The sequence below is a fragment of the Sciurus vulgaris genome (assembly GCF_902686455.1).
Source record: "Sciurus vulgaris genome assembly, chromosome: 2".
Taxonomy (NCBI): domain Eukaryota; kingdom Metazoa; phylum Chordata; class Mammalia; order Rodentia; family Sciuridae; genus Sciurus; species Sciurus vulgaris.
In genome coordinates, this window is record NC_136462.1 from 77,357,537 (window position 1) to 77,380,965 (window position 23,429).

The 23,429-nt window shown below is 41.4% G+C and overlaps 1 long non-coding RNA gene across 1 annotated transcript; it reads right to left on the reverse strand.

The window, feature by feature from the left end:
• Positions 1-2,572: 2,572 nt before the first annotated feature.
• Positions 2,573-8,009, reverse strand: LOC306651992. Its single transcript, XR_013761287.1, has 2 exons — positions 4,689-8,009; positions 2,573-2,836 (listed from the first exon to the last, which is right to left on the reverse strand). It is a non-coding gene; the product is annotated as an uncharacterized lncRNA (long non-coding RNA).
• Positions 8,010-23,429: the final 15,420 nt, after the last annotated feature.

Here is a 23,429-nt window from a genome sequence, read left to right on the forward strand (position 1 = left end):
ACTTACATATTTAGGTTGTATATATTATTATGGGACATGTCTAAAAAGGTGTATAAAGCAAATTTGATTAATTTGAATGTTAAAAACACAACTGTGTACTGCTGTATGTGGTGATGGCCACCACCCTGAGGCCTCTTGCTAAGTGGCCTGGCAACGAGACCACTCTCAGATTCAGTGTCCCTGGGACCAAGACTCCCAAAGTCTCCGAGTTCTAGAAGCTGTAACATCTGAAAGAGAATTCCCCTAAACAGTAGATGCCTAAGGTTGGGATTGCTTGGTGTGTATGTCTAAGACATCTATTCCCTTCTGAGAGGCCACCTCAATGCACATCTCATCAAATGGAAGAAGACCAAGGGATGGGGTCTCTCTGCTGTATGTTCCCCATGGCATATTTGACTCCTTTGGCCCCCCCCACCACAGGTTTCAACAGGAATCCAGGAGGGCAGGGGCTTGGCCCTGTTGACCTTGTCTCCAAGAGTCCTAGGTGTACCAAATGATGCTTGTTGGTGTCTGCCCTGAGCCCTTTACACGAACAATTGTGCAGTCTTATTCTAGATGCTGGGGAAATAACAACTGATTTCTGAAGATGAGACGACAAACTTGGTCCTATGGCTGCAGCACTGAAGTCTATCTCAGTTAGCAGAGGGAGATCTACCGTTTTGTCTCATAATGCATGGGCTTTAATTATTTTGACCATCAGATTAGCAAAGCTCTAATATTAATTTTAAAGTAGCACAAGGATTTTATGAAAATCTTGGATAATAAATTCCAGCCATAGTGTCCAATTCACAGAATCTAAAAGACTGCTATTTTCTTTTCTTATTATTTTTGAAGGAAAAAAATTAGTTCTCTCTCTCCCCAGGTTGCCTAAATAATGGTGGTGTATTTTTCCCTGTAATGGCATGGAGAGAGACCGCCTTCTGCTGGCTTTATTGATCAGGTTTGAGTTAATGATAGTGGTTTGTTTGAAGTAGGTTTTTGTATGTGTATGTTTGAGGTGAAATTCATGCAAAGAGACAGGTAGAATAGTCCTCTGGGTTTTCACTGTAACCAAGAAGGTTTCATCTTGGGTTTTTTTCAACATTTCTATTTTTGGGGAATGAAAATATCACTTAGAAATCCTGGTTGGCTTTGTAGTGGCCCAATTACTGGGGATCAAATAATAACAAGAAATTTCATTAATGACATTACTAGTTGAGTATAACTACATTTATATAATTGTTAGGACCAGTTACATTTAACACAACATTTATTATAGATGAAAACGCTAAATGCTTGTTAAAGTACTTTGACTTTGTAATTAATTAGTTTGGGTACACCGGATACTGATAACTGCTACCTGTATCTCTGAACATTGTTTGCGTTGTTTTGGAAAAAAGTAGATAGTTATGTGAGAAAGTACAGCATTGAAAATCACACGGAAACAAAACATAGCCAAAATGCATAAACTATAAAATGTGTGTACATTGTCTCTGTATGCATCCTACATGGCATATGCTTTCTTCCTTCTACTCCACGATAGAGAACATTATCTTGGTGAGTCTAATCATTCTGTGAAAGTAAACAGACACAGAGAACCTAAGTGAATTTTACCTTAGATCATACAGTTACTTAGTAAAATAACTGGAATTTGAATCCAAAACTTCATACCTCATATCTAATTCTTCTTCCTACTCTCTTGGATTGGATCACATTTGTGAGCAAAGGAGTAGAAAATTTTCTTGACTGTTTTCCTGCCTGTGAAAGTGTATGGAATTATAGCAACTACTTGTCTTATTAGTATCACTTTGATTCTTGGACTGCAGAAACTGGAAGAAACAATTGACAGCAGTAAGCCAGACTTTTCTATATTTCCCCTTCAGAAGTTCTGAACAAAGAGAGCAAGGAATCCAGATCACTCAAAAGTTCCAATTAAAGGGAACTCGACTGCATATCCAGTTGTTCAAATTCCTATCAATCTTCCAAAGGTTTCCCTTCAGTGTCTGTTTTGTAAAAAGTGACTGGTACATTCATCCATATCAGGCATTTTTATTAAAATGGATGAGAAAAGGTCTCATTATCCCCACCTGAGATTAGGTGTTCTAAAAATATCTTATGAACGGCCTGTTTGTGGACATCACAAAGATTCCATAAAAAATAGTAAGTATAAGCCAAGGGAGATATTTTAGGGTTTTATGAGATTAAAAAAACAAAAGAAAGGATACAGAAGAATTTCCAACTCCTCAATAGACCTGACAGATGCCTGAGTTCTTCTCTTGATCATGTTTTTTTCAGCAGTCTGAAAGTTGAAGAAAATGGAGATGCTTAACCCCAAAACAGATCATCCATGAAGAAGAACAGTAATCTGCCAAGAGGACCTGTCCTGCTAAACCTTCTGCAGTCCTTCAAGGGTTAAAGACATTTCATGTCTTTGTTTCCAACATATCCTGTGTTGTGTCTCAGGTTTTCCTGCCAAGGACCCAGGTTTCCTTAGTCCACACTTCGCACAAAGCCACTATGCCAAGTTTCATGGTTTAGCCCTTCAAAACAGATCTCAAACCTGAGGAAATCACACTGATACATGGAGTCTGAATTCTGGGGCACAGAATAAACAGCTCTGTACGCCACTGGGCACCACCTTCTCTGTGCATGTTTTCAAGTCTTTTTTTTTTTTTTTTTTTTTGGTACTGGGGATCCAACCCAGTGACACTTTGCTACTGAGCTACATCTCCAACCCTTTTTGTTTTTTATTTTGAGACAGAATCTCACTAAGTTGTGGAGGCTATCCTTGAACTTGTGATCCACCTGCTTCAACCTCCTGAGCAGGGGGGATTACTGGGTGTGGGGCATCAACCAGCTCCTATGTCTTTATACAGTGTTTTCTCAATCTTTTCATGTCATGAGTGGAGGTAAATAATAAGGAAGTTTGGCTCTGTGTCCCTTTCCTCTGTTGGCTCCTGTCCTGGGGGTTTTTTCTTTGCCCCTCCAGAGCTCTTTCTATGCATCCATCAGAGGCCAGTGAGGCTAGCCTGAACAGACATGGACAGACTCATGCTTTCTGGCTTCTGGTTAGGTTTGGCTAAAGGAAATCAACAGTGGGAGATGGGGGCAAGGTGCAAAGTGAGGTGGAGGCATTAGTGGTATTAGTAGGTATTTATCAGTACAGCTCAGTTCCTTCCAGTTTAAGATGGGTGTCTGAACTGGATGCTGGGGTGTGTAATCCCAGTTACTAGAAAAGCAGAAGAAAGCTGGAGGATTGCAAGTTCAAGGTCAGCTTGGACAATTTAGTGAAACCCTGTCTGAAAATACGATTTAAAAAAGGCTGGCTGTGATGTAGCTCAGTGACAGAGTGTTTGCCTAGCATGTGTGAGGTCCTGGGTTCAATTTCTAGTATGAGAAACCAAGCAAGCAAGCAACGGTGGTCTGCATCCCACTTCTAATGGGTAGCCTTTTCCTTATAATTGCTGTTTTTGAGGCCCAGATCTTCCTTCCCTGAGTCCCTTAAGGCTCCTAGAGAGGGCAACCAAGGGACTGCACTCTCTGTTGTTGATTTCTTAAGACCTGCCTACATCTTTGCAAAAGTTCATTTATTGAAATCTCCTAAACTAACCTAGTTTGCTTGCTACCAGTTTCTTGCTGGGACTGATCAATAGTACTTTTTTGTGTTTCTCTGCTTTGGTTCCTTTCTGTCATTTATATCCTTTTTTGTTTGTTTGATACTGGGGCATTTAACCACTGAGTTACGTCCCTTTTTTTTTCATTTTGAGACAGGGTCTCACTAAGTTTCTAAGGGCCTTGCTAAATTGCTGAGGCTGGCCTTGAACTTGTGATCCTCCAGTCTTAGCCTCCTGAGTTGCTGGGATTACAGGTGTGTGCCACCATGCCTGAATATCTATGTTTTTATCAAAGTAATATTGCATTTACTTACTATATTTAGGGATGATGAAGAGCTTCAATTAGTGGAAAACTTAAATACTTTGAAAAATGTAAAAGCAAGATATTGTTGCAGCTTGGAGTGTAAAATGGCACAACCACATTGGAAAGCAGTTAGACAATTTATTAAAAAGTAAAATATATAGATAGGTGGGGTATGGTGGTGCACACCTATAGTCCCATCTACTTGGGAGGCTGAGGCATGAGAATCACAAGTTCAAGGTCAGCCTTGGCAACTTAGTGGGACTGTCTCAAAAAAATAAAAAATAAAAATAAAGAAAATAAATAAAAAGGGCTGGGGAAAAGCACCCTGGTTTTCAATCCCCAGTAACAGTAACTAACACACACACACACACACACACACACACACACACACTCCACTTCTACTACAAGATCCAGGCATTCCACTTGTAGGTATTTACTTAAAAAAACTGACCTATAAGGACTTAACATGAAGGTTCATAGTACCCTTGGGTTCAACCCCTATACCACAAACAAACAAGCAAACAAAACCAAAAAGGAAAACCCAAACCAAAATCAAATTGTGCACACTTAATTGTTCACTTTTAATATGTATAATTTATTGTATGTCAGTTATACTTCAAAAAAGCCATTAAGAAATAACACATGAAGCTGGGCACGGTGGTACATGCCTGTATCCCAGAGGCTCAGGAGGCTGAGGCAGGAGAATCACAAGTTCAAAGCCAGTCTTAGCAAAAGTGAGGTGCTAAGCAACTCAGTGAGACCCTGTCTCTAAATAAAATACAAAATAGGACTGGGGATGTGGTTCAGTGGTCGAGTGCCCCTGAGTTCAATCCCTGGTACCCCCCAAACAGAAACAAAAACAAAAACACACACTCAATGAGGGGCTTAAAGATAGTATAGTAGTTTCTCATTGCTGCTGTTACAATCTACCACACATTTAGTGACTTAGAGCAATATGAATTTGTTCTCCTACAGTTCTGAAGGTCAGAGGTCTGGGATTAGCCTTGTGGGCATAAAGTCAAAGTGTTGACAGGGCTGATTTCTTTGGAAGAGTCTTAGGGGATAATCCATTTTCTTGCCGCGTTGGCACCTAGTGTCCCCCTGTATTTCTGCCCTGTGGCCCCTTCCTCATCTTCAAAGTGCATCAGTTCCAGTCTCAGTGGCACATCACTTTCTCCTCTTCTAGTAAAATCACCTCCTCCTCTCCTTTCCTTCTCATAAATAGACTTGGGATTACATTTAGGGCCCACCCAGAGAACTTGGGATAACCTCCCCATCTCAAGATCTTTAACTTAATCACATCTACAAAGTCCTTTTTGTCACATAAAAAATATTCAGTCTCAAGGGATTAATGTGGTTATCTTTGGGGTCATTAGCCAGCTTACCACAGATGGTACATTGTTCACTCTGAAAATGCATATTGCTTAGAATCTGGGAATGGCTTATTTCTTTTTCTGCTTTGAACTGAAGTATTTGTAAGTAGCGTTGGCTCTTGGAGAGACGGGAACAACTTCCAGGTTGGATACTATCTGAAAAAACTCACTGTGCAGAACTCATTAGCTGTGCCCCTTCTTGTATAGAATTATAAAATAAACTCAGTATAGCAGCCTAAATGTTTCAAGCCTACTCTCACAGGGATGGTGCTTTTTCTTTAAGAAAGGGCAGGGGGAAGAATGGCCATTCGTTCTAAAGCTAATCCTTATCTTCCAGGATTCAATCTGCCTTTCAGTAGCTCATCTTTTTTCCCCCATAATACCCAATGCAGTTTTTTTTTTCAATTTTATTTTTTGTGGTACTGGTGATTGAACCCAGGGTCTCGTGCATGCAAGGCAAGCGCTCTACCAACTTAGTTATATCACCAGCCCCCCATTATAGTGTTAATGTCTTTTTCCCCACATTTTTTATTGGTGTGTTATAGATGTACGTACTGATGGGATTTGTTGTTACATTTCTATATATGCACACAATACACAAAATAACAATATAATTTGGCCAGTATCACTCCCTGGAAATTTCCCCCTTCATTAGTTCATCATTAATCACAAACCTGGTCTGACCAGTGTTGGGGAAATTCTCACCACCCAAGCATCAGGGCCACATGTAGAGCCACTTCTAGGGAAGCCTGGAGATAGGTCTCTAACTCCTAAAATGAGGATAGACCCTTGGGTTTTGTTGACCCCAGACCCTGGCCTTGGAAATCTTTCTCAGAGTAGTGGGGAGGCTAGAGATAAGATTTATTACTCTGGGGAATGAGGTTGAAGGGAGACTTTGCTTCTTAAGAAGCCCTATAGAGGCAGCAGATGGGATCAGAGTGATGCTGTTGTTGCCCACACCCTCTGGGGTGGCTGCCTTGTGTCTAGACTGGCTCCTCCTGGTAGAAGGCTCCATTTGTGAATGTAGCCCTGTCCCATCCAAAACTGTCTCCAGATTGGGTAGTCTCCAGTGCATGATCTCTTCCGAAAGAGGAAGTCAAAAACAAATGAGAGGCTCAAGATTTGAATGTAGATTGGGGAGCTGGTGCTTGAGTCTTGGGTGCCTCTAGCCGTGGCTTTGGGACCCATGGGAAGGTTCTTAGATGGTAAATTGAGGAGGATAGCCCACATTTACAAAGCATTTCCTAAAGGCAGGGGAGAAGATCCTATTTGTTCATACTTGCTTCCCTGATGGACTGGATTTCCTCCAACATAATGTAGAGTCTGGGGACTCTGCTGTCTCTCTAGTATAAGGGTCAGAAGAGGGAGGTGTGAGAGCTTGGGGAAATAGGAGCAAGGTCAGGTGTGGACACAGCTGAAGTTTCTTCCCTTGCCTGAAGGGGTCAGCCCAGGTAGGGTGGAGACATCTTGACTCCAGGAGAGAAAGCATTCCCAAGAGCCCATCTGGTCCCAGGGCATAGCTCCTGCCTAGCTGCTTCTGATTTCTCTGCCTGAACATTGACAGCTCTTCCCAAAGGGTTCTCTACTTGGCTGGAGATAGTGTGTGTGTGTGTGTGTGGGGGGGGGTGATTGTTGAAAATGGGAGTCTACATGGGACACAGGGAAGGGAATGGATCCCCTCAGGTCTGGATTGAAGGGGCCACAAGTGTATAGAATTCTCCAGCTCTGTCCTCTTGGGCATTCCTGGGATGTCTGTGTTCCAGTCAAAGCCTGCAATCAAGCCATCAAAGCTAATAAGATGATTTCTGCATTAAATGAAATTGTGGATGAAGGATGGGGATGCAGGAAACAGACTAATGGTTCTAATGTTTTTTTCCAACCTTTCACTTCTCAATAAAGTGCAGTCATCTGACTCCTTGTTTATGTTCTAGGAAAATGATGACTCCTCTGAGAAGTTGTGAGCAATGATCATGGTGTTCCTCATTTGCTGTGTCTAGTTGGGTGGGGTCAGGCAGAAGGAATTGTGGAGAAGGGCAGCAAGTCATAGTGTGCCCCTTGGATGAGCATCTCACTTCTTACCCAGTTTCTTTGGTTGCTACACTTTCAATTGTATTCTATTTATTGTCAATAATATTTCTATTTTCAATACAAAATATTAAAATATATTCTTATTATTAAAAAAAACAGGGAAAACAAAAGCTCCTTATGCTTTACTCCACTTGTCCTTCTCCCCTTCCTCAGAAGTGCCTACTGCTGTTCATTTAGGGGAATATCTTTCTCTCTATGTGTAGTGGTTTGAAAACTTGTCAATAATTATTGGACAACACTTATTTCAAAAGGCAAAACCTAATTTCTCTCACCTTAAGGGTGGAAAGTACTTAACCACTTACTTAAGACTTAGAAAGTGGCAGGAGTGATGATTTATGATGTCTGAAATTAGGACAGAAATGGGGTGGAGGCTTCTTCCTCTTTCCCACTGTCTCAGAGGACCTGCTCAGGGAGAATCAGCTGCCATGTTGTGAGGACACTCAAGTGGACCTAAGGGGAGGCCTGTGTGTTGAGGAACGGAGGCCTCCTGCCAGCAGCCATGAGTGAGCTGTAAAGAAATGATTGGACTGGGTTCTGCCCCCTGTGAAGGTATAAGCTCCCAGATGACAGGAACACAGGATTTTCAGGCACAGAATCCCCATGCACATTTTTATATTGACAAAGAGTAGCTAAGCTTTTTTTGTGTGTGTTCCAGGGGATTGAACCCAGGTATGCTAACCACTGAGCCACATCCCCACTGCTTTTTATTTTTTATTTTGAGACAGGGTCTCACTAAGTCCTTAGGCTTTGCTAAGTTGTTTAGGCTGGCTTCGAACTTGCGATCCTTCTGCCTCAGCCTCCAGAGCCACTGGGATTATAGGCGTGTGCCACCATGCCCAGCAGTAGTTAAGGGTTTAAATAACAGGTCTGACTGTTTCAGTAGCTTGGGTTATTTGGTGGTCGCTGGCATTAGATTGCCCTTCAGCCCTAGAAAAGTTATTACCCCAGCTTTGCTGGAGTGCTGCTGGCAGAAGCCCTCAACAATTACACCCCCAGAAATTTCCTAAACTGAAGAGTTGTCTTGCCCATGGTCATGCCCCCTTCCCAGCAGCCCCCATTCAGTGATTGATTCATGATGACACAGAACTTGGCCCTTCTTCCCCAACTCAGGAGGCTCTGAAGGGCCATCGCATCTTCAGAGCTTCCTGAAGGATTGGCTGAGGCATCCCTGGGCTGCATTGCAGCTATACTTCATCCTGCACCAACACCTTCCCTTTCACAGCTGTTGATACCAGAGCACTCCCGCATGCTGGTCTCCACCTCAGAGTTTGCTTCCTGAGAAACCCAAGCAAGGATTATGGGTGCCAGGAGCATTCTTAGAAGGGAGATGGTGAGATAGGTCTTAGAGCTGGATTATCAGCCACCCAGCTGGCATCACTGATGGTAGGTGGATACCCATAACCTGAAGAAGGTGACTGTGCAACTGCTCACTGGTTATAGCTGTGATGGTGTTCTTGTGGAAGGGAATGCACTAACTGGTGCAAAGTTGCAGGCATTTGAGAAACATGGAGGATATAGTTATTATATTAATGCTCAGAAAAGGATAACACAGCCAAGAAATCATTTATTGTAAATGCTGTCAATGCTGGAGGACCTCCTGGGAGGCATATAAAGAAGCTCTTGCCTCCCTCCTGCAGCCAGAAGACAGAGACAGTTGAGAATCAGGCTCAGGGCTTAACCATAAGAGCAGGGGAGTTCCACAGAAGGGTCAATCCAACTAAGGCAGATCTGCTGTGCCTGTCAGGAACCTGGGTGGGAAAAAACATATCAGAGTTGATGCCCTCAGAATCTTAACACCCCCACATTGTGCCATAGGAATCAAGGGCAGGAAACAGGAGTGGCCCTGTTAACCATTGTTCCCAGTGGCCAAAAGGGGAGATTTCCCCCTCATCCTCATATCTTTGGGGGGTTGTAGGAAGTTAGATGTCTTGGATCTCAAAGGGGGAAATGCTTTCATTTGGGAATAGGCAAGGATTCTATTGAACTACAAGCTTCAAATTGGATATTTTGGGTTCTATTTCCCTGCTATTCTTTGTCACAAAGAAATAGAAGAATAGAAATAGAAGATTCACCAATTGTTTTTTGGTACTAGGGATTGAACCCAGGGACACTTTACCACTGAACTACATTCCCAGTTCTATTATTTATTTATTTATATTTTGAGACAGTCTTTCTAAATTGCTGAGATTGTCCTTGAACATGTGATCCTCCTGTCTCAGTCTCCTAAGTTCCTGGGATTACAGGTGTGTACTACTTATTTACCCTCTTGGCAGGTCTGAACGACACTTATTAAGCAGGAAGAACTGCTGTAACACACGGAGAAGGCAATATGGGAACTATCTTCAAATAAAAATGGATATAAGCCTTTGATGTAGACATCTACTTTGTGAATATACTTGCAAAAATATGCCAAAATGTAAAAATGAGTCTGTTTTTGGAATCTTTTGTATTATAAAACTAAAAACAAAACAAAGCAAAATGCCTACCTGGAAACTACTTAATATTTACTTTTTAATAAGGAATTGGCTAACTGTATGGCATATCTATCCTTATCACAGACCTCTATGCATCTATTAAAAGAATAAAGTAGAGCTGTATGTTCTGGTCTCTAAGATGCATTAGTAAGTGCAAAAATTATATCCCTTTACATACATTAAAAAATACATGTTGATGTGCACAGAGACTGCATTTTTCTGAGGGATATATACATTTTTATTTTTTAAGCAGTGATGGCCTTTGGGGAGTGAAGTTGGCAGATTTTAAATTTCAGAAAAAATTTTATATTTTACATAATATTTGACTTTTCTAACCATATCCATGTATTATGTTGTTTTCATTTATAAATAGTTAATAGCAAGTACTTGGGAAGGGGTCTTATAAGCCATTTTAACTTTATTCTTTAACATTTTTGCTTGAAAAGAATGAATGAATGCTATAGAAACCAGGACATGAAATGTGGGTAGGTTAATATTCTACTCCCTGCTTTTGGGCTTTGAATCACTCGTGAATTAAATTCTAAGACAAAGCATCCTGGTGAAGAATCCATTTGAGTATAATCACCCTGCCCCTTCTCAGTCCTTCACCCCATCATCTCAACCTTCCCAAGAGAAGGAGCTGTATCTTAAAGGGTTATGTGAGTTACAAAACGTGTGTGTGCATGTGTGTGCTTGTGTACACATGTGTGCATTGTAATGGTATAGAGGAATAACAACCTTGCCCTGGCCACACTCAGTTCAGGGGCACCACATACAAATTGACACACTCTTCCAGTTTTACTGCTCTTCAGAGCCGTGCTGAGCCCTTGTGGTGGGACATAAGCCTGGGGCTGGTTAGGGAAGTTTCCCTCCGGAATATCACATATGGTCTGAGCTCTATCCACACTGCCCTGTATGTGGTTGTCGGGTCCCTCCTCCTTTTCTTTCTCTCTGTGGAGTCCCTCTCAGGGCCTCAGCAGTAGTTCTGCCATCTGGTCTCAGGGATTGTTCAGCCCCTCGGGTGAGCTATAGTAACCCCATATGTCCAAACAACTCAGATTCCTTCTTCTCAGAAGTTCTTTGGTTTCTATCTAAGTGTGTAAGAGAAAGAAATATTTCTGGGTGTGTCTGAATGCCTGGTAGTATCAAGAAATGTAATTCATATTCCAGTGGGCACATCAGGGGAGTTGGGATGTGACATGTTTGCCTGCAGAATTTGCATCCAGGTCCACAATCAGTTTAATATCCTTTCACTCTTGTTGAAGTAATTCACAAAGGCATGAATCTCTGCTGCTAAATCCTGTGGCATCACAGTAAGCAGGACTGGTTTGCCACAGCATTACCGGATTTGGGTGCTGCCCCCAGGCTCTGTTTCTCCGTTTTCCTGGAATGTCAGCTCTTCCCAGGGAGTGCCAAATCCTCAGGGCACAGGGGAAGGTTAATAATTCTGCATCTCCAGCATTTTGGCTCAGATTCAGGGAAACAAAACTGGATAGTGTATGGGGCTGGAGAACTGAAGAGTTCTTCCTTCTAAACTGGAACTTCTTGACTTCGCAGTTGGTGATTGTGATTCTCCTGGTCCATGGTGGGATCAGGCTAGTCTCTGTATTCAGATTACTAAAATCACTATCTTCTCTTCAAATTTGATTTTGAAGATGCTAAGATTATGCCTCTAAGCCAGGTGTGGTAGCGCAGGCCTGTAATTCCAGCGGCTCAGGAGTCTGAGATAGAAGGATAGTGAATTCAAATTCAGACTCAGCAGAAGCGAGGCGCTAAGCAACTCAGTGAGATCCTGTCCCTAATGAAAATACAAAACAGGGATGGGGATATGGCTTAGTGACTGAGTGCCCCTGAGTTCAATCCTTGGTACCCTGCCTGCCCGCCCCCCAACAAAAAAAAAGATTACGTCTCTAATCCATGCACTATGGAACATTCTTATATTAATTCAATTTGACAGACATTTATCAAGTGACCAAATTATCCAACACTGCTTTAGGCTTAGAAAGTATATATTCCGTTGGCAAACAACACTCTTGCAGTGGAAAAAATCAGAAAGGTGTTCAGGGATGGGAGGGTCATCCAAGAATCTTTTTATCGCTACAGTGTTAGAAGGTATGAAGCCACAGAACAGATAGAATGAAGCTGCAAGGGACCACGAAAAGTTCTAAACAAAAAGAATAAGAGCACATCTGTAATCCCAGTGACTCAGGAGGCTAATGCAGGAGCATCACAAGTTGGAGACTAGCTTCTACAAATTAGTGAGGGCCTCAGAAACTTAGACCCTTTCTCAAAATAAAAAATAAATTAGGGTTGGGGATGTAGCTCAGTGGTAAGAGCTCCTGGGTTCAATCCCTAGTACCAAAACCAAACAAACAGGTAAAAAAAAAAAAAAAAAAAGAAGAAATAAGCTAATCTACTTCCCACATGACCTCTGGAAGTAGATTTATACCTGCAATGCCCAGGTGGATAGCTGTCCTTTACAGCATAATAGGCATCTGAGTCTCTTCATGTGCTTATTCCTAAAGCTGTTCTCCTGAAGTTGGTTATGCTAACCAGGTGAGGTTCCAGCCCTTGAGTAGGGTAGCATTTGTCTGAAGGAAAAGTGTGACTTGAAGTTGAAGAAGCTACATCTATATTAAAGATACCATGGGCACTTTGATCTTGGATGACTAAAACACTCTTGGAGAAACAGAATGTTGTAGATCAAAAGCCAAAGTTGTCTTGGGCTGTCTTTAGTCCCCTTTACTGGACATTTTATATCAACCTTTGGGTAGGTGAAAGGCAGATGATGGGCAGGCAAGAGGCAGGCAAATGGCAAAAGGCAGATGATAGGCCGCAGTCAGTGAGCAATCTGCACCAAAAAGTAGTCGATATGCTGGCAGACTGCGTGTGACCAAGGTGGGCAAATGGGGTAAACAGCAGAAGATTGGTAAGCAGCAAAGACCGCCTCACAGAGAAACAAATTTCCTCTGCTTGAAGCCCGAGTTACTGAACGACAAGGAACGCAGCCTCCCTCTAGTCCGCCATGTTGCGTCTCTCCTTAATATCAACCTTTGTATCTGAGCTAACATCTCTTGACTTCTGAATACAACTCTTGTAATGTATTGCTAAGCTTGACTTACTTCTAGTCTCTGCCAACCCTAAAGCTAAGACTACAATAAAGAAAACATGAAAAAGCTCACAAGAGACATGTTGGGGATATAGCTCAGTGGTAGAACAGTTGCCTAGTATGTATGAGGCCCTGGGTTTCATGCCCAGTGCCACAAAAATCCTGTAGAGGAGATTTCCTTGCCTTGATAAAGATGACATCTGAATCCCACAGAAGGGACTTCCCCACCTTGTTGTAGTTCTACTCGATGACCCCCACCTATATGTTTTGTGAAAACACTGATTCCTGAGTTTCTTTTGTTCTGTGACTGTAAAAGTTCATGTTACTTTTTCCACAGTGCAACACGTCATTCATGGTAACTCAAATCTATGTTCCCAGGCCATAGTCACTCATACTTGGCTCAGAATAAGTTGTTTTCTTATTTCCTTTAAAATGGAGCTGGTATTTATGTCTATAGATGCCATGGCCATTCCAGAGACAATCAACAGGAAAGCTGTAGGCCATGAAGGGTTCTGCCTCCTGATCAAGACCCACTAAGGGAGTCCAAGTCTTCCTTTTTCTGGGCTTTGATGAATCCATTTGTGATTGAGGTGCAAGTGCTGGAAGGCAGTGGCAACCTGACCCTTCAGGTTCTACTCTAACTCATGGTACAGGGCAGGCTAGCTGTGCTGGGAGATAAACAGTCCCAAAATCTCAGTGATTTAACTCCATAAGAATTTATTTTTCATAAATATTCAAATATTATAGTCATAGTCCAATGTCATAGTCCAGTACACTGCTAGGCAACTTTTCTTCTAGCAAAAACTCAGAGACATGGGATGCTTCCATCTTCCAGAGGGTACCAACAGGGGCAGCCTCAAGGGCCCACTTAAGATCAGTGATCTCGGATTATGTATCTCATGATGTGACTTAATAAAATTCACTTTCACCACCTTCCTGAAGAACCTGTACCTAATCTGACAACATCAAGGGAAAATTTTATTCATGACTTTTATCCAGTGTATCTGGATAAGTCAGGCAGTGTCACTGAACAGTTCAGCTTCAACTGTTCAAAGATGATTTTTCTCTGGCTAATAACACAACCTATGGAGGAGTGTTAGAGCTGGAAAGAATCACATACATCTAAACACCTGGGAAGGCTAGTTTCAGCACTGAATGTTTTGTGTCAGTGCTGCTGTTGCTGGGCTCTTGTAGCACCAGCCCATGTGTTTTCCTCGATAAGAGCTGAGGTGTGGAAAGGTGAGGTGCTCAAAAGAAAATGGTCAACACGTCCCTGCTCCATTCACAATGTATCAGAACTCAGGACATGTCAACACAGGCTAAAATACTTGATTTCTAATACCAGGTTCCACTTTTAACCAAATTAAGTGCCAGTTCAAGGAAGGCAAACAGCTCTAAGCCATCCATCACTAACGGAGTCATCCCACACTGGTACTTAGAAGAGTCTTTTTTTTTTTTTTTTTTTTTGCACCTGGGCTTTCTTCACTGAGCCAACACACAAAATCACAAAAACAAGGGCAGGAGAAGACAGTGACCTTCTTGCTTTTTGAACTTGCTTAAGAAAAGGGGGAGATGGGACAGGAAATTTATATAACAATGGACATAGGTGCTTTTTCAGGAAAAAACAAAACAAAACAAAAACCAGGTGCTGCTGCTGCTGCTGCTGCTTCTTCCTTTTTTTTCTTTTTAAAAGAAAAACATTGTCAGTCTATTTAACACATAAAATTTAAGTGTAAAATTCAATGATTTTTAAAAAAAATAATATTTTTTTAAATTGTAGACGAACACAATACCTTTACTTTATTTATTTTTATGTGGTGCTGAGGTTCAAACCCAGGGCCTCACATGTGCAAGGCAAGTGCTCTACCACTGAGCTACAACCACAGCCTAAAATTCAGTAATTTTTTTTAAGTAACTTTACCAAGTGGTGTGACAAGCACATTCAGTTGGTGCTATGTTTTGGATAGGGGTTGAAAGTGTATGTATTAAAATTTAATCTCCATTTTGAGTATTAAAAGGATGGAAACTTGATCATATGGTGTTTAGAGGTGGGGTCACAGGAGGTGATTAACATTAGATAAGGTCACTCAAGTGGATACCCCATGATTAGGCCCTCGTGGCTTTAGAGAACAGAGAGACCAGCAGAGATGCACAGACATGGTGCGCTGCATTTCCTCAAGATTGCCACAAGAAGACCATCACTAGAGGTTTGTGATTGACCTTGGACCTCCAGAACCAGTGGACAAAATAAACCCCTTTTTGTTAAAAATGTACCCAGTCCACAGTATTGTGTTATCAAGGACAGAAAATGGACTAATAATCAGTCTTAGAACATTTCCATTGCATTCCCTTTACAGTTAGCCCTGTTCCTGTTCCCAGTCCCAGGTAACTTTGATCTATTATCTGTCTCTATATATTTTATAAATTTCCCTTTTATGAACATTTTGAATGAATGAGAAAATTAATTTCTTAAAAATATAGGTGTCTACTTACCTTTTGGAAAGCCTTCGTATATATACAGTTCTACAGCATTCTTTTGTCCAAGGGATGGTACATCTTTTTTCAGGAACATGGGGTTTTGGAAGAACAGATATGTATATATCTTTCAAGATATTCTATGTAAGTTCTTCCTTCTTTGGTGGAGGGTCCCAGTTACCTCATCTGAGACCAAGAGGGAATCCCAGAGACAGGAGTAGTTCTCAAGATTGGTCAGGTCCTCAGGTGTCTGGGCAGCTCCTCTTCCTCTCTGCTCCTTAAATTAGGACATGCATCCCTTTCTTCTCCCTCAAGGACCCACCCATGAGATCTCCCTGCCCTCTTTCCAGCTTTTACATTGTTGAGTCATCAAACGTTCCTACTGCAAGTCACCAAGTCTTATCTGTCCACTAGGCAGAGCCTTTGTTTGTTTATTTATTTATTTTTGTTCATTTTCTTTATTGTTTTTCTTTTATTTATCTATTTTTATTTGTTGTTTTTAGATACACATGACAGTAGGGTGTATTTTGACATATTATGCATACATGGATTACAACCCATTACAATTTTGATCCCATTCTTGTAGTTGAACATGTGGGGTTACACTGGTCATGTGTTCATATATGAGCATAGGAAAGTCATGTCTGATTCATCCTACTGTCTTTCCTATTCCCATTGCCCTCCCTTCCCTTCATTCCCTTTTGTCTAATCCAAAAGAACATCTACACTTCCCCTCCCACCCTCCCTTGTTATAGGTTAGCCTCCACACGTCGGTGAGAACATTCAGCCTTTTTTTGGGGGGTACTGGCTTATTTCACTTAGCATGGTATTCTCTGGTTCCATCCATTTACCTGCAAATTAGGGCCTTTGTAAGATCTTTAATTATCATTGTGGTGCACAGCAACCTCTCTGAACCTCTGACTGTACTCATCAATTACCAGGACCCCTGATCCCTTTCATGTATTTTCTATGTTAACACATGAAGTTGGCATGTGTTTTCCCTGGAAGGTAGCTATAATTTCTTTTTCCTCTTTCTTCTGAACTAAGCTATCTGCCATGCTCTTCCCAAGGCAAAAAGCTGATCAAATCCATCTCATTGGCTTTTATGATGAAGTATTGATTTCTTGGTTCCTCACCTAGATTTGTTGATTTTTCCCTGGCTATCTCCTGCCTCATCTCCCTCTGCCCTCACAAGCTCCTTTTACTATACACATAAGAATCATCTTGCATCTCATGTTGCATCTCCTCATCCTCTGAATTGTTCCTTCTGTCCCCTCAAGATTCAGAGAAGATTATTTCCTCTGGAAATAATCACTCTAAGGAAGTTTCATTAGATGCACCTGTTTGGTTTTATGCCTTTCTCTTCAGCCAAACTCTAACTCTCACTCTTTCCCCCTCTTCCCCTTAACTAGGCTGATAGCACCTTAAGGGAAGACTCAGCATTTTATACTTCTCTAATTACACATTGTATTCAGTCATTTCTTCTTTAGAATTTCTTGTTTTTCTCTCAGAAATCACACCTCTATTTTAATATCCGTCCCCTGTAGATGCCTTGAGTCTTGTGTGTTCATGAGTATTGTGGGTTGAGACGGGGAGTCAAAACTGAGATTCAACTAGAGAAAGAGTGTGTGATGCACAGATGTTTATTTTTTGTTAAAATAATCTTTCTAAGCCAGGCATGTTGGTGCATATCTGTAATCTCAATGACTCAGGAGTCTGAGGCAGGAGGATTGCAAGTTGGAGGCAAGTCTTAACAATTTAGTGAGGTGCTAAGCAACTTAGTGAAACCACATCTCAAAATTAAAAATAAAAAGGATTGTGGATGTAGCTCATTGGTAAAGCACCCCTGGGTTCAATTCCTAGTATCTAAATAATAAATAAATAAATAAATAAATAAATAAAGCCTCCAATAGATCATTTTGCCAGGTACTTGGTCAAAGACCAAACATCAGAACAAAAGAGGCCCTATCATTTTTATTACTTAGGAAATTAAAAAAGATTTTAGGAGCTATGGCCAGGTCCTGGGAAAGAAGACAAAAGTATGTATTTCTTATTACATCATTACTATACTTTTGCCTGTATATCTCTGAATATAATTATATGATTAGGATTCTATACAAATGTATCTACACACTGGATTATTTTGTAACTTGGTTTTTTTCATTTTATGTTTTAGGGATCTTTGTGAGTCAGCACATATTAGCAATTATGTACTTTTGACTGAAGGAACTCATGAGAATATAGGAAGACTTGTAACCACTATAGTAGTTTGAATCTGGAATGTCCCACAAAAGTTCATGAGTTGAAGGCTGGTCCCCAATGTTCAGAGATGGGACTTTGGGGAAGTGATTTGATCCTGTGGGCTCTAACCTAATCAATGGATTAAACTACGGATGGATTCTTAGCTGAGAGGACCACTGGGAGGTGGTAGAAACTGTAGGAGGTAGTACCTCCTACAGTGGCTACATGCCCTTGGTGACTATATTTTGTCCCTGGCCCCTTTCTCTTTCTTCTTTCTCACTGCCAAGAGGTAAGTAGTTGTCTTCTGTCATGTCCTTCTGCCATGATGTTCAGCCTTACCTCAGGTCCAAAGCAATGGAGGCAATGGACCAATGGCTTTTAAACCCTCTGAAACTATAAGCCAAGATAAACTTTTCCTCCTTCAAGATGCCTGTGTCAGGTTTAGTCACAGTGATGGAAAGCTCACTACAACAACTATATTTCAACCCTGCAGTCCAGTGAATGCCCATAGAGGCTGTGGTGCTCAAGTTGTACAAATGATTTCATAGTGGGTTCTGCCATTTGAGGGACCTGGAATGGGTGGTCCGTAGAACTTTGCCCTTCAGGGTCCTTAGGGATTAGAAAGTGAGCAGATAAGAGGGCACAGACAGCCATGACACACTGACACAGTGGCAGTAGGTTCAAGGGAGGCCATTGCCAGTCTCTATCTTGAAGGAAGACTTGAAGTAATTAGTAGTTCTCAAGGAATCCCTGCACATACACCACTACACCTAAAGCCGTGGTTCAAGCCATGACAGTTGGTGGGGGCATTTTTGGCTAGAGACGATATATTTCTGTGGATCTGTGGCTGATTTATTAGTCTACTCTTTTTGTGTGGCTTCCCCTCCCCATGAGGGAAATCTCTTCTTCAAGTCAGTAGTGTGGATGAGAAGACTTTAGTTTTCCTTGAAAACTACCCTACTTGATTTTCAAGCATCTTATCTAAGTAGGCCTAAAAGTTTTATCACACATTCATGAATTAAGAAATGCTAATGAGGCGTGGCCCAGCATCCACACTATATGCAAGAGCAGCTCCTTCTGCTGAGAGCTGACAGGATTGTTCCAGCTACTCTATCTTGAATAGAATCAGGTAGCTAAAGATTAGGTAACCTTTCTTGAAATTAATCTTTCTTTCCTTTTCATAAATTTTAAAAACTCTTAAGTCAAGCATCATATATTTCCCTTAAATAATTTGCTTAAACCAAAATGAAATTGAATTTTTGAAAGGTCAGCCTGATAGAATTATTCCAATAAGAGTTACACATTTATTTTAATTAATGTTATTTTCTATGTAAAAATGTTGACAGTATTGAATAGTAAATAATTAATCATAAGCTAAAGCAATATGAGTAAGAGTATACTCATGAGACATTATTTATTAAAATTTGAAAAAAATTTATTTGACATGATGAGGCTCAAATAAAGGTCTAGCAGGTACAAAATTATTAGGAACATGTATTAGTTTCTCTCTCTCTCTCTCTCTCTTTTTCTTCTTCTTCTTCTTCTCCTTCTCCTTCTCCTTCTCCTTCTTCTTCTTTTGCAGGACTGGGGATCTAACTCAGCACACCAAGCACACAAGGCAGGTGCTCTACCACCAAGCTATACTCCTAGCCCATATTAATTTCTTGATCAATTTTACTGGCCTACATGTGCATACAAAGTGTTCTTTTTGAAGCAAACAACTTAAAATGAAATTCATGTCTTTCATCTAAAACTAGTGCTTGCTTTTAATGCATAAATACTAAATTCTGGGTCAAACTTGCGATAAGCACACATGGATTATGCTTTTACTTGAAACGGGACAGTATCTGCCCCATTCTGGATAGTTGTTAAACAAGAGAAAGCTAGCATATTAAAAGAAGAAAATGTGAGTGGCGAGTTCATGTTTTCCTGTGAGTGTCAGGATGCTCTTTTTTCGCAGAAATCCAGAACTTTTCAAGTTTTTGGGATCACCAGATTCAGAGGCAGGATGCTTCGCCCAGCCATATGCTGTGTGGAAAGGAAGGAAAATACTGTTAAATTTTGATCTGAGCTTTCCTGATGGTTTTCAACAAGACTGGAGGCTTCCGTATAATAAGGAAGTTAACCTGTCCCCAAGGAGGCCTGGCTTTGCCCTGAGCCCTGCCTGGTAGGAGCGCCTTTGTGTGCCTTGTGCCTGGTGCCAGCCCGATGGTAACGCTGTGCTTTATGGTGGGGAGAGCCGGTGTGAGCCACACCAACAATGTGATTTAGGGTGGGGGGTTTGCCTCTGCCTCACCTGGTGTCAGCTCAACCTCTTTAGGGGCTGGGAACTGAGGTCTGCCACATGTTTGTTTTTGAACTGGGAACTGAACCCAGTGGGTGCTTAACCACTGAGCTACATCCCCTGACCAATTTTTTAAAAAAGTTTTTAAAATGTTGAGACAGGATCTCACTAAGTTGCTGCATTTGAACTTGGGATCCTCCTGCCTCAGTTTCCCTAGTCCCTGGAATTACAAATGTGTATAACCCTGACTAAGCTGCCAAAAGGATCTTAATCATAGCATGTGATGAGGTCCCAATACAGACTCTATACACCAAAGATTGACTGAGCCTCCCTGGGTGGCAGTACTCCATGTGTATTGTCATGAATCTATTCCAGGAAAGTAATGCTGTCCTGAATCCATGGAGTAAGGACAAGGGGAAGCTCTGTGTCTGGTTCTTTTCCTAGGCTCTGCACTGGGTATCTCTTCCCATGGCTGATCTCAATCTGTGACCTTGTAAGAAGGTAAGAAATGATAGCTGTGAGGATAATAGCTTTCACTGAGTTCTGTGAGTCCTCCCGATGAATGATGTCAAGTGAGGGTGTTCTTATGAATTTTTCCCCTAACTTCACACTTGGGTAACTTATGCAGTTGGCATTGGGAGTGGGATCCACCAGATCAACTCTGACTCACAGAAATATGTGATTTAGGAAGAGAAAGGAGGAAAGAGCAGGAATTGGTGAACTTTTAACTCCTGGATGCCTGCCTGGTCACTTGTGCTTTGGTACTGTATTTGCTCAATAATCCCTTACTAGAGGTTAAATTTACTATAGAATTTAGAAGTGTTGAACTCAACTCCCACATAGTTGATGACTGGATGCACAAGAAATGCAAAGTAATATGAATATACATTTTTTTGGTTTTTGTTATCTGTGATAAAGCTAAAGTGAAAGGGAAAGAGAGTTGAGGTGGATCCTGATGCTAGGCCAAACTCTGATTTGAGCCAGTCTAAACTATTGCTCCCAACATTGGGACCACTACTAAGCAGAATAATTATGATGGAACAAGAGACAGCCTGTGTGCAAACTCCTATGGTCAGTAGGAAGTTTGTCAATGTTGGGGAGGATGAACCCAAGAAAGTACTGAAACCAGGGGTACAGTGTGAGAGCTGTCTTGTTTTGTGGATCATTATCATCAGCTTCTTGTAAAACCTTTATGACATGATTGTGCCTGAGTAACTACTGAGCAGCATCCTTGGTTTTGAAACTGCAGAACGGGAGCACACATTTGGGTCACTGTAGAATTCACATCTCACAACTGACCTGTAGATTGTCACTCATGGTCTAGACACATAGCAGTTGCTCCCTAGGTACAGCAATCTCGGAACATGGAAAAAAGTGCTGTGGATTCTGTTTATGTCCAGAAGGGGTGTTGTTGTTCCCAAACCTCTTGGTATCCTCCATAAATGCTGCTCTGGTTTGTGTGTGGCTTGTCCCCCCATAGGTTCCTGTGCCAGAAACTTGATCCCCTGGTGACAGTACTGAAGTGATGGAAGCTTTAAGGTGCAGGGCTTAGTGCAAGGAAATTAGGTCATGGGGGCTCCACCTACCCAAATGAATTAATGCTGCATCTTGGAAGTGTGTCAGGTTTCCTGGGACTGGAGTAGTTCCCTTGAGAATGGTTTGTTTTAAAGTGAGTTTGGCTTTTTCAGCTTGCTGTCTCTCGATTCCTCTTAAACATGTGCTTTTTCTACACACTGCACTCTCCCTTTCCTCACCATATGCCAGGTTGTTTGGACTTTCCAATCACCAGATTGTGGGCAAAACAAATCTCATTTCTTTATAGAATAGCCAACTTCAGTTATTTTGTTATAGTAATGCAAAATGAACTAGACAAATGCCAAATGGAACTCTCCAGGTAAAGGGGCTGGTGTGCATTCTATGTAGGCCATGCTAGAGAGGCTGTATATGTTTATCCACTGAATATATCCATTGTTCTTATTATGGTAAAGAGTGAGATTAAGGGGACCCCTTTTCATGGGCACTGCTTGTAATCTAACTGCTGCAAAATAGAACATTGGTAAGAGAAGCCCTATCATATTTGTTATCTTAGCTTGTCCTGATGATCTTTACAGAGGCAAAGAAAATTAGAGTGATTCAATGAAAGTGAGGAAAGACAAAGGGGAAAGTCATGGGACATGACATGAGTGGGTTGATGCAAAAGTCTTAATATAACAATATCAGAGGTGGTGTACCAATGGAAGCCCTGGGGACCTTATCCAACTCTGCTCTATTTACCCCTGTTTAGAAACTTGGAGGGTAAAGATGATGAGACACCTAAACTTGAATCAGTTCTGGCAATGGTCTGGCCTGATTAATAATGCCTGACTAGACACTAGGTCTTCCAGCCTATTCCCCTAGCCCAAGGTGTTATCCCTGGGTGGATGAAATGGCTATGAATGTAGAGGTTTTTCTGGAAATCCTTGGCAAGGGATCCAATGCACTGTGATCTGTTGGTGAAGTCCAAATGGGGCCACAGTGAGATTGGGAGGGTGTGGACGTGCAGTGGTTCATGGGATTAAGGTGGAAATGGGAGGAGAATTGGAATGTCTGAAGGGACTTTATGAGTCTCCTCCACCTGAATGGATTATTGGGGTGGGCACTAGTCTAACTGGGGAACACTTTCCCTCCTAGAATTGTAAACCAGAAAGAATCTAAGTCTGCCCTCAGGCCAGTCTTGATTGGACACGCTAAACAGAATCACTTAAAGCTGTTGAAGCTCACACATTTGTTTATCTGAAACATTATAGGGGAAATACTGGGGAATGGTATTGGCTAAATTATATTGTTATATTGAGTGCATGTATGAATGTGTAACCATGAATCCCACCACTGTGTATAACTGTAATGCACAAATAAAAATATGAAGGCAAGAACAAATTTAAAAAACTGAAACAGTACAGGATATCTGGCACACAAGAAGAAATCAATGATATGTTAGAAGCTGAAGGGATGTTATCAATGAATTTTTTGTACAATTGTCCCATATGACCTGTGAAAAGCAGGGCTTGCTCAGGTAGAGTAGTAGCAGAAAACAAGGCTTGAATAAAGTAGTGCCAACCATAGCATTATCAGTCCCTGATGTAGATCAATAGTACACGAAGTACAGGAGGTTAAATGAGAGTAGTACTCAGTGATTGATGTGGCCAAGGCTATATTTTTTCTATCCTGATCTTGAAAAATAGCCAATGGCAGTTTGCCTTCATATGGGAAGGGCTCTAGCTTATACTATATGGAGTTATTTGAATTCACTAACTGGTGTCAAAATTTGGTTAGAGGAGATTTGGATTGATTCAGATTCTTTGATTGATGACATTATATTGATTATACCATGCTAATATCTGAAACTGAAGACCAAATGAGAACTAACCTAAATGTATGGGTGACATATATAACCCATAGATGCTGGCTGATAAATCCAGTATAGGTCCAGGGGCTGGCCCCAATGGTGG